General features: G+C 36.0%; 1 protein-coding gene across 1 annotated transcript in view; it reads left to right on the top strand.

The window, feature by feature from the left end:
* The window catches only part of LOC131167884 (uncharacterized), a 47,329-nt gene extending 37,193 nt beyond the window's left edge, over positions 1-10,136 (top strand). Inside the window, exon 8 of the transcript XR_009140170.1 lies at positions 9,894-10,136. The gene's annotated coding sequence lies outside the window, so the exon portion shown is untranslated. The remainder of the gene's footprint in view (positions 1-9,893) is intronic.
* The last annotated feature ends 226 nt before the right edge of the window (positions 10,137-10,362 follow it).

The raw sequence follows: 10,362 nt of genomic DNA on the forward strand, positions 1-10,362 counted from the left end.
TTTTGAATGAGCTAGTGTGAAGGGTAGTTTTGCCCCCAGGGTCCGGACCAAGGTATATGGTAGGTCATTCGTACTACAGAGGAGTATATGGTATGTTTATTTTGGTCTAACAGGGTAGGTCAACCGTGATTAGGTCCAGTTTTCGGGCCACACAACCTTGACTATGGGGGGAAACATGGCATGGAGTATGGAGTGTGACCTCGACCATGGGGTGAAACATGACGTGAAAAATATCCTCAAGACAACCATGAGTTACAGACGCGGACGTATTGGTTACTGAGGACACTCATGAGCTAGATGTAAAAAAATGGAAATGAAAAGGAATTTAAATGGAAATGGAAATGGAAATGAGAAATGAAATAGTGTGAGTTAACAATATAAATAGTTAAAGCAAAGGAAACACTCCGCCGGAGGGCTTACTAAGTAGGGTGAGTGCCCTGATAAGTATCGGTTGTAGTTGAATCCGAGTTAATCGGGCAAGGATACAAACGATATCAGAGTAGAGGGGAGCTACATGTATGAACGTGTAATCGCCCCTATTCTCAAGAGCTTCACTAGTATATATGAGTTGCGTGTGAGTGAATTTGGAAATAAAATTAAAAGCTTATGAAAGCTTGTGTTTTATATCTATATGATTATGAATGTGGAATTGATGTATTATTCTTAGAAGATATTATCACTCAAATGAATATATGTTATGATGTAATGAAACTCATACTGCCACACTGTAGATAATTTATTCCGTCTTATTGAGATGTGTCTCACCCAATCATTTAAATATTCAAGGAAACCGAGATAGACCAGGTGATAGAACTCTGAGATAGAGGGGAGCTGATACCTTGAGTAGACAGGGTGAGTGTTCTGAGGTATGGATGAAGGATTCCCCTAGAGTCTTTTGTGTTTCTTTTTGGGAATGTGTTAGACATGTATATATGGATGAATTAACACTCTGGTATGTGTATTCGCTGTGGTACGTATATATATAATGACTTCCGCTGTTAGGTTTGTGTATATGAGAATGGCTATGTACCCAGTACCCACTTCGGGTCGAGTTATGTATTAATGGTATCAGACGATTGATGTGGCCGATATGTGGTTTGAATATTGGTTATTTATAAAAAATTTTTTATAAAAAATCGGGACGTCACATTCAAAATTGTAATAACTATCGTGGAATTAAACTTATGAGTCACACGATGAAATTATGAGAAAGGGTAGTTGAACAAAGATTAAGGTTAGAAATGAAGGTCTCATAAAATCAATTTAGTTTTATGCCTGAGAGATCTACCACAGAAGTTATGTATCTTTTAAGAAGATTAATGGAAAAGTTTAGAGAAAAGAAGAGGGACTTGTATATGATATTTATTGATCTTGAGAAAGCATATAATAGGATACATGGGGAAGTTCTATGGTGGGTTTTTAGAAAAAAAAAAGGTGTATGTAGTAGGTATACTGATGTCATTAACGATATGTACGACGGAATAATGACCAGTGTAAGAATTATAGATGGAGAAATTAGAGAATTTTCAATTATTATAAGTGTATATCAAAAATCTTTTTTGAGTCCTTATATTTTTGCTTTAGTGATAGATCAACTGACTAAGAGTATTCAAAAGAAGGTTCTATGGTATCTGTTGTTTGCAGATGATATTGTATTAATTGATGAAACTAGAGATGGAGTAGAGACTGAGTTAGAATTATGGAAAGAAACTTTGGAATCTAGATACTTTAGGATAAGTAGAAATAAGATAGAATATTTAAAATGTAATTTTAGTAATGATATGAGGAATATTGAAGACAAAATTAAACTCGATGATGAAAAAATAAATAACACTTGTAGATTTTGACACCTTGGAACTATTATGCAAGCTAAAAGAGAGTTAAATTAGGTTGAGTAAAATGGAGAAGTGTTTTAAGTGTGCTCTGTGATCGTAGAATGCCCTTAAAATTAAAAGGGAAGTTTTACATGACACTTATAAGACCAACTATGCTATATGGATTAAAATGTTGGGCGACGAAGAAACAAAAATATCCAAAAAGGAAAAGTTGCCAAGATTAGAATACTTAGATGGATGAGTGGTATAACATTAAAAGATAAATTAATGAATGAATATATTCACGGTAAGTTAGGTGTAGTACCTATAGAAGATAAGGGAGGGACTACTCAGATGGTATAGACACATGCAACGTAGGCCACATAGTGCGCCAGTGAGGAAGAGTGAGTTGGTTACTATAGGGACAGTAAAATGGGTAGAGATAGACCTAAAATAACTTGGGAGCAAATAGTGAGTCAGAATTTAATATTCCTGAATTTATCAAAAGAAATGGTCAATGATCACGTAAATTGACGAAAAATGATTCAAATAACTGATCCCACCTAGTGGGACTTAAGGTTTAGTTTTTTGTTGTTGTTGTTGTATGTGTAAATTATTATTTTTATATTTCTCTTAAAAACATCAGCGTTCTTTTTATAAAAATGAATACTCGATCCGGTATTTGATTTTTTTTCTTCAATAATTTACTTGGGTTACTCGAATTGGGCATTCGCAATACAATGGAGTTGTCCTTGGATTTCCATTACTCCTTAGCTAACCTCTCCGTCTAGCCTTGAATCTAATAGCACTGGAAAGAGCGTTGCCCTACACCCTTACCTCACCTGGCTTCTTTTAAATTTTGCATAATAATGGAATGGATGCATTTAAACATTCAAACTCTAAGCTTGCTTATAGTTTAGGTTAGAGTTACGAGTGAGTCGAGCCGCTGGTGAACTATTCGGTACTCAATTTGATAATGGCTTGCTTAAACTTGTTTATTAGTTAAATGAACTGAGTTTGAACTTAAATTTCGAGCTCATCAACTAAACTAACTGAACTTAAACTTGAGTCATACTCAACTTGTTAGGTCGCGAGCTTGACTCGGTTAACAACTTGCAAGTCGGCTTGGTCATCAACTCGTGAGTCAACTCGTTTACTAGTTCATTAGTAGCTCGTGAACTAACTTGATATTAGGCTTGTGAAAAAAATATGATATTAATCTCATTAAATATTTGATTTTAAATTTTTAATGATAAAATATATATTTTTCTTTAATTATCTTTTAAGGGCCTGACTTGGCTCGTTTGTAGTCTTAGTCTAACTTAGAGAAATTTGTGCATAATTATTGAAGATTCATACAGAGGAAAAATAAAAAAAATAAAAACTATTGGAGTGCATCAAAGTATAGGTTCATCTACTGAACATATGCGCACGCACATACACATACACATGTAGATGGAGGATGCAAATCGACCTACACGCGGGCTTATGAGGTCTTATAGGCTTTAAAATTTAAGTGTATGTTGTAAGGATTAATGACATTCAAAATTTAAGGGCTTATACTTTTGAAGGGATATTTTGTGAAGTTTTGTGTGCAAGAATATAAACGGAATTAGTTGTATTTTTACATGTTCATCATATGAATTCTTGTTTCTTTTTATTCTCAACCATTATGGCTATTTCCATTTTGATTTGAGTTAATTGGTTCCAAATATCCAAGAATTCTAACTAGGTATTCAAATTAACATCCATGACCTTTGGTGGAATTTAAAATTTTAGTAGCCCCTTAGGTAGGAGGGAGGGAGGGAGGGAATTCAAGTTCATACTTCGTTTTAGGTAGGAGCATTGATTTGAACAGTATTTAATTAATTTAATATGAATAGTGAAACTGGACAATTGTGTCCTTCTGTCTGCACTCTGCGTGCAATAACAAAAGTTTTAAGGTAGACAAACAAAAATCGAGTATTTTCCCGTTATAACTTTTTTTTTTTTTTTTAATAAAAATACGTTAAATAATACCATATTGTGGGAAGTATTTCCATAATGACTCTGACGTAATCTCGCTACTCTAAGTAGTGAAATTTAAACAAGTAGCGAGATTTCCCACGTATGCATTTCCCTTGGCTTGTCACACGTTCGTGCCAGATTGGGTCTGACATTTAAATCTTGTTACACGAAGTAGCGAGATTTGCTTAAATATCGCTATTCGGAGTAGCGAGATTTGCTACGTATGCAAATCCCTTGACTGTCACGCGTTCGTGCCAGATTGGGCCTGACATTTAAATATCGCTACTTGGAGTAGCGAGATTTCCTGTGCACCTAGGTTTGCCTTTATTATTTATTAATAATTAATTAAATTAGGAATTCGTCAGTTATTAATTTAAATTTTGACATATACTAAATTACAGTTCGTAATTTAGTTAAAAATATTTTTTTATCAAAAAAATAATATAACAGTCATATACTATAAATATACACTAATTATATTTGATTAAATTGAGAAATCTTCTATTATTTTTTTGAGTAGGAAATATTTAAATATTAATTGAAAATAATTAGTATTTAAATAATTAACATGTTCTAAACAGAGCTTATACTTCTTCTGTTGCCGCTGTCTCTAGCATAAAGAGAGCCTAAGGTTTGTTGCCCAAGAAGTTGTTGCTGTAGCTGCCATTGTCAGCATAAATATTTATGGAAGTGTAAAGCTTCTTTTATTTTTTTTTGGTTCTCTTTTTGTTTTCATGTTTTCTTTTAGCATTATTAATTTGTTTTTTATCTGACAATGAGTTTTAGGGATCTTGTTCCCTTTGATGGAGTTGGGATTTTAATTTCCGCATTTATGACATTTTCTATTTTTGGTTTGTTTCTCTATTATCCCTCTCTCTCTCTCTCTCTCTCTCTCTCTCTCTCTCTCTCTCTCTCTCTCTGTTTCTGTTCCACTATTTTCCTTATGTCATTTTCATTTTGCTGATATGGGTGTTTAAATTTTCTTCTATTAAGGGTTAACCGTCCTTTTATAAATTGCAGAGAAAATTGAAATGATGAAGAGTAGAGAATAAAATATTGGTTATTTTCATATGTAAAATACCGAAGTAAAGTTTCTAATTTTCACGAATTTAAAAACCTGCAAAGAAAAAGGACATCTTGGGTTTGTTAAGGTTAACATGGATGGATTGCCAATAGGGAGGAAAGTGGGTCTAAATGCTGACGCTTGCTATGAGACTTTAGCCCAAGCACTGGAAGACATGTTTGTTAATCCAACCACAGGCATGACTTTCATTCTATCAGTAATGTGTAATTTACTTATTTTCTATCAATTTGATCGTAAAAGTTTTGATGTGCGACTATTGTTAAATTATTGTTGCACCTCAATCTAACGACTAACTTTTGGAACCAAGTGGTTTAAGAGTGCATAAACATTTTGACCTCAAAGTCAAATTAGTAGGACTAGGACAGTAATGAGTTGCATAGATAATTCTGTTCTAGTTTTAAAATGTAATTATGATTGTGTAACTACGTTCGAGTGGATAGAGTGAGCAAGCAAGAATGGCCTCCAAGCTTTTAAATGGATCATCCGAATTTATGCTCACTTATGAAGATAAGGAGGCGGCGGACTGGATGCTCGTAGGAGGTGTTCCTTGGGAGTATGCACCTTTCACTTCATTCTAAATGATTATACTAGTGCAATATATATATGTACTTATGTATATATGTTTGTGTGAATGTGTCTTCGTGTGTATATATGCACATATTTATGTGTAATGTTTGTGTATGCACTACTAAGTTCCAAATGGAGTGATATCAAATGACAAGGCTAGCCCTGTGGAAGAATAGTTGGTTTATTTTGAGCAACATTTTTAGGTGTAGGAGCAGTAGCTGTACTACTAATAACCTAATATTAAACATTTTGGACCATGCTTTTAAAGCCTGTTTCATTCAAGTTCCTAAGTATTCTGGGCAGTGCATATCAAATAGAACATCATAAGAAAAGACAATATTGTAGTTGGAAATTGAGAGATGGGGTTAGCAAGTATCAATTCGTCCAGATTTTGAACATTGAGTTGGATAAAATTATAGAGGTTTTTCTGCTTATCGAAATCCTTTTTTTACATTTGTTACGTACACTATTTCGTAGGATTAATTTGAAATAGATATGTGATCATAAATTTTTGTAATAATGTTTCATATGTGTAGGCATGTTGCCTAAAAAAGATAGCCTTTTGGTTTGAAATTTGATTTCGTTTGGTACTTGCTTGAGCATGAATGTTGAGTTTAGTGTTGGGGGGGGGGGGGGGGGGAGGGAGATATAGGGTTCAAATTTTAGGAACAAAGTTCAGCCCTCTAATTATTGTCAACCTTCATGTATGCAGTTCCACTAATATGTTATGCTCATTTGACAGCAATTTTCATTGACAATTCATGAAATTTGATGTCATTTTTTTTTTTTTTTTGTAGCAAGTATACAGTTATTGATCTACTGTATAGGCATGAATTGTTTTCACATAAACCATGGTATATGTCCAATGAGTTAGTGTATATTTATAACATATGATTGTTATATTGAGTTCTTTAGTTGTTGTTGACTTAATATTCTATAATATAAATAATTGTAATTTGAGTATTGGAAGTCAAAAGAAAACATTTATGTAACACACTCGATATCAGTATGTTCACAACGTTACATTCACCAGTTCCATACATATCCAACCTATGAAATTATTGTAAAAATTTCGACAGTCCCCTTTAAAAATTTAGTATTTCCATCCACATACCTATTCAAATAAAACATTTATCCTACACAAGGCATACTAGAACGTTCACAACGTTACATTCACCACTTTCATACACATCAAATGTATCAAATTACTATAAAAATTTTGGCAGAGTCTCCTTTAGAAATTTAGCATTTCCATCCACGCATTGTTCAACGAAAACATTTATCAAATACAATTGATACCAGTATGTTCACAATGTTATATCCACTTGTTACATACACATCCAAGCTATCAAATTACTATAAAAAAATTCGGCAGAGTCCCTTTTGGAACATTCAGCATATCCATCCATGCACTTGTACAAAGAAAACATTTATCCTCGAGACTTATTTAGCATACCAATATGTTCACAACATTACATTCACCAGTTACATACACATCCAAGCTATCAAATTACTATAAAAAAATTCGGCAGAGTTCCCTTCGGAACATTCAACATATCCATCCATGCACCTATACAAAAAAAACATTTATCCTACATACCATTTGGTATATCAGTATGTTCACAACGTTACATCCACCAGTTACATACACATCCAAGCTATCAAATTACTATGGATAATGAATAAATATTGGAAATTATACATAAATAATACAACGATTCTTTTAGACCAGAGGAAAAAAATATAATGTCGTAGAAATGAAATAATAGACTGTTCATCTATGCAAATGAAATAATGGACATCCTCATGTTGTACAAAAGAATTAATACAACGTCCTATAAAAGTTAAAAAATGAACAAATAGATGCTTGCCACTTCAAATAATACGATGAACTATACAAATGAAACAATGAACAAACACATGATGTACAAATTAAGTAATGAACAAATATATGATGTACAAATGAAAGAATGAACATATACATGTTGTACAAGTGAAATAATATGACAATGATCTCCTACTCGATGCCGTAGGGAGGTCGTCTTCGGTGTCGGGGTGGCTTTCGTCTGTGTCTACCCTCTCCTGGCTACTCCTCCGCGTCTGGCGTCCGACCTCGTTGATGTGCTACATGCTCGTCATCTCCGCCCATAGGTAGTGGATCATCTATCTCTATGTGAAGCGGGTGGGGAACTAAGTCATATGAAGTCTTTGGACGAGTCCGAGGTTGCAATGTAGGTGCATCCACCCCATTCGCATCAAGAGGGTCGTCTAGTAGGTACGACATCGATGGGGTGGCAGCAGAGTTAGATGGGGCGGCCGCTTGTCTAATGGATGGGCCTGCAATATCGTCGGTTGTCGATGGGGCATACAGTGCAGACGACCCGAATACGTACTTCGCCTGTACAACGGGCGGCGAGAAGGCCGGACTCGAGGGACGACTGGAGAAAGCTACTCGACCTCCTCGTGGTGCCGGGGCCCGCCGTGATGTAGCGATCTGTCGCCCGTCCTCGTAGATAACATCCAAACTTGCTCTGCTAAATTGCTCACAATAGGATCTGAAGAGAGCTGTTCGACCTAGTGTAGTATGTCCGCCTGCAGCATACGAAAAAAGGGGTTACCATATTGACAACTTAACGTAAACGCTAAAAAATTATGTATGCGTTAGAGTATTTTTATGAGGCTTATGTAAACCATCGCGGACCTATCTACGAAGCTTCGTGTGATGAGCCGATACCACGTGTAATATAGGTCCTCCGGACCCATCGGACCCTCCGCCTCCACTCCCTATACGATGTACTTCGCCGATGCCCCCACATAGTCACGTACATCGCGTACTCGGCAGCCCAATATGTGTTCCCCCGATCGCGACCATCAATCTCGTGTAGGTCGTCCCCACGTATATCGACCCCTGACGTCGAAAAGCGGTCTGGAATGTACTACCGAAAGCCGAACTGACGCATCACTCGGTCAGGGAGATGCCACTCGATAATATGAAAACAAATAAGTGACACTCAGTGTAAGAACCAGAACCGTGATATATGAATTAATTATGTAAAAGAAGGGTAAATTGGTAAATTGTGCAGAGTTCGTCGACGAGGAGAAGCCGAGAGATTTCGGGAAATCGGAAATCTCAGGCTCATCAACGAGGTCGAGGAGGCATCTTCAGTGGCTCGTCGACGAGGGTGCCATTTCGTTGATGAGGGCGGCTGAGTCAAGGGCTATAAATATCACTTTCCTTTGTTTAATCACTAAGTTATCTCAAGAATATCCTCTCCCTCTCTCTCTAGAACTTGAAGAACTCTCTCTCTAGGTTTCTTTGCCGTTCGTCGCCTGATTCGTAAATTCGTCGTTACCGCGTAGATCAGGGGAGGATTCTCTACGTTTTTAGCATATCAGAATCTCGTTTTAAGTAGTTTCAGGTTTGGGCTAAAATTGAGGTAAGACTCGGTATTCTTTTCTGATTCGAAATATGTATAGTAGTATAAGTTGTAAGCATGTATTGTATTGTGGTTTATAGGTTTTGGAGTCTCGGTTCGTAGTTTTGGAGACCATAGAGTTCGTAGTTGGAATTCATGTTAAGGTAAGGAGATTTAGTTTATATCAGTTACTTTTTGAAATAGGATCGGTAAACCTGTAGGTTACGATCGTATGTATGTTTTGGTAACTTATTTGGGGAAATCTATCAGGTAAATACGGAATTTTCGGGTTATAGTTTTCGGGAAAATTGAGGATTTTAGGGATCATCTCTACTTTATTTGGAAAATCGTTTGGTATGTTTAAATGGTATTATTAAGATGACTATAATCCATATTTGTATAAAACTGTATTCTTGAATAGGAAAATGATATGATTTGTCGTAAACCAAATAAGTGTGGAATGTATGGTTGTATGTAATTGTTCTAGGTTTTTTGTAAAACAGTTATGTGGCGGCTAATTACCGTACGTTGATGAGTATAGGAATGTAAGTTCCAAAATGATTCCAGGTTTTGTGAAATGAGCTAGTGGCGGCTCATTACCGTACGCTGAAACAACTATGTGGCGACTAATTTCTATACGCTGCGCCATGTACCGGTTCATTTCCATGGGCGAGAGTGTCCGACTCTATATCCGAGGGTGTGAAATATCACTAGTGTGTTCCGACTGGTCATCGATGGGTGTGAGCTACACCGTATTTGCGACGTATCGCTGTGAGGCTTTGATTATCACAGGGTTTCAGTTGCCTGAGTGTGACGACACTGACCGTATGTATTGGAATGGATTTGTGAAAATATTGGAATTGTATGGAAATGTTTTAAAATGTATTGTATTGTATGATGTTATGATTTACGTAAAATAACACTGGTATGTCATACGCTAATATAACCTGCTTTCTTCCTTACTAAGAGGTGTCTTATCCCGAATGTATATACAAATGTTTTCAGGTCCTTCAGGTAGTCGAAACTAGCATTCTAGCATCTAGAAGCGGGGGTGTCGTTTAGCTACATTTAGTGCCTAATTAGATACGAGTTTTGTAACCGGGTTGTTGTGATGATTTTTGCAGACACCTGGAGTATGTATTGTAATTATGGGATTGTATATCTTAGTGTTGTATGAGTTTGTATATCCTAGTGTTGTATAGACTCTGGTATTATATGTTATATGGATAGATGAAATATTTTTCGCTGCGTATTTGATGAGTATAGATGTATGTGTATGTGTATAGGGCATCTGTATACCCCACCGGGTTGGACCCTCTTATTGTATTGTATCATGTATGTTTTAATTGATATAAAGACAAGTTAGGTTACTATTTTCACACTTGGGACCCATCTGTGGGTTCGGGGCGTGACACTCGGGCTACCTAGAGGTCCCTCCCAACTGCATAATCAGCGGGTAGGTCGGTTAAAATGT

This window comes from Malania oleifera, chromosome 11, assembly GCF_029873635.1.
Source record: "Malania oleifera isolate guangnan ecotype guangnan chromosome 11, ASM2987363v1, whole genome shotgun sequence".
Classification (NCBI taxonomy): domain Eukaryota; kingdom Viridiplantae; phylum Streptophyta; class Magnoliopsida; order Santalales; family Ximeniaceae; genus Malania; species Malania oleifera.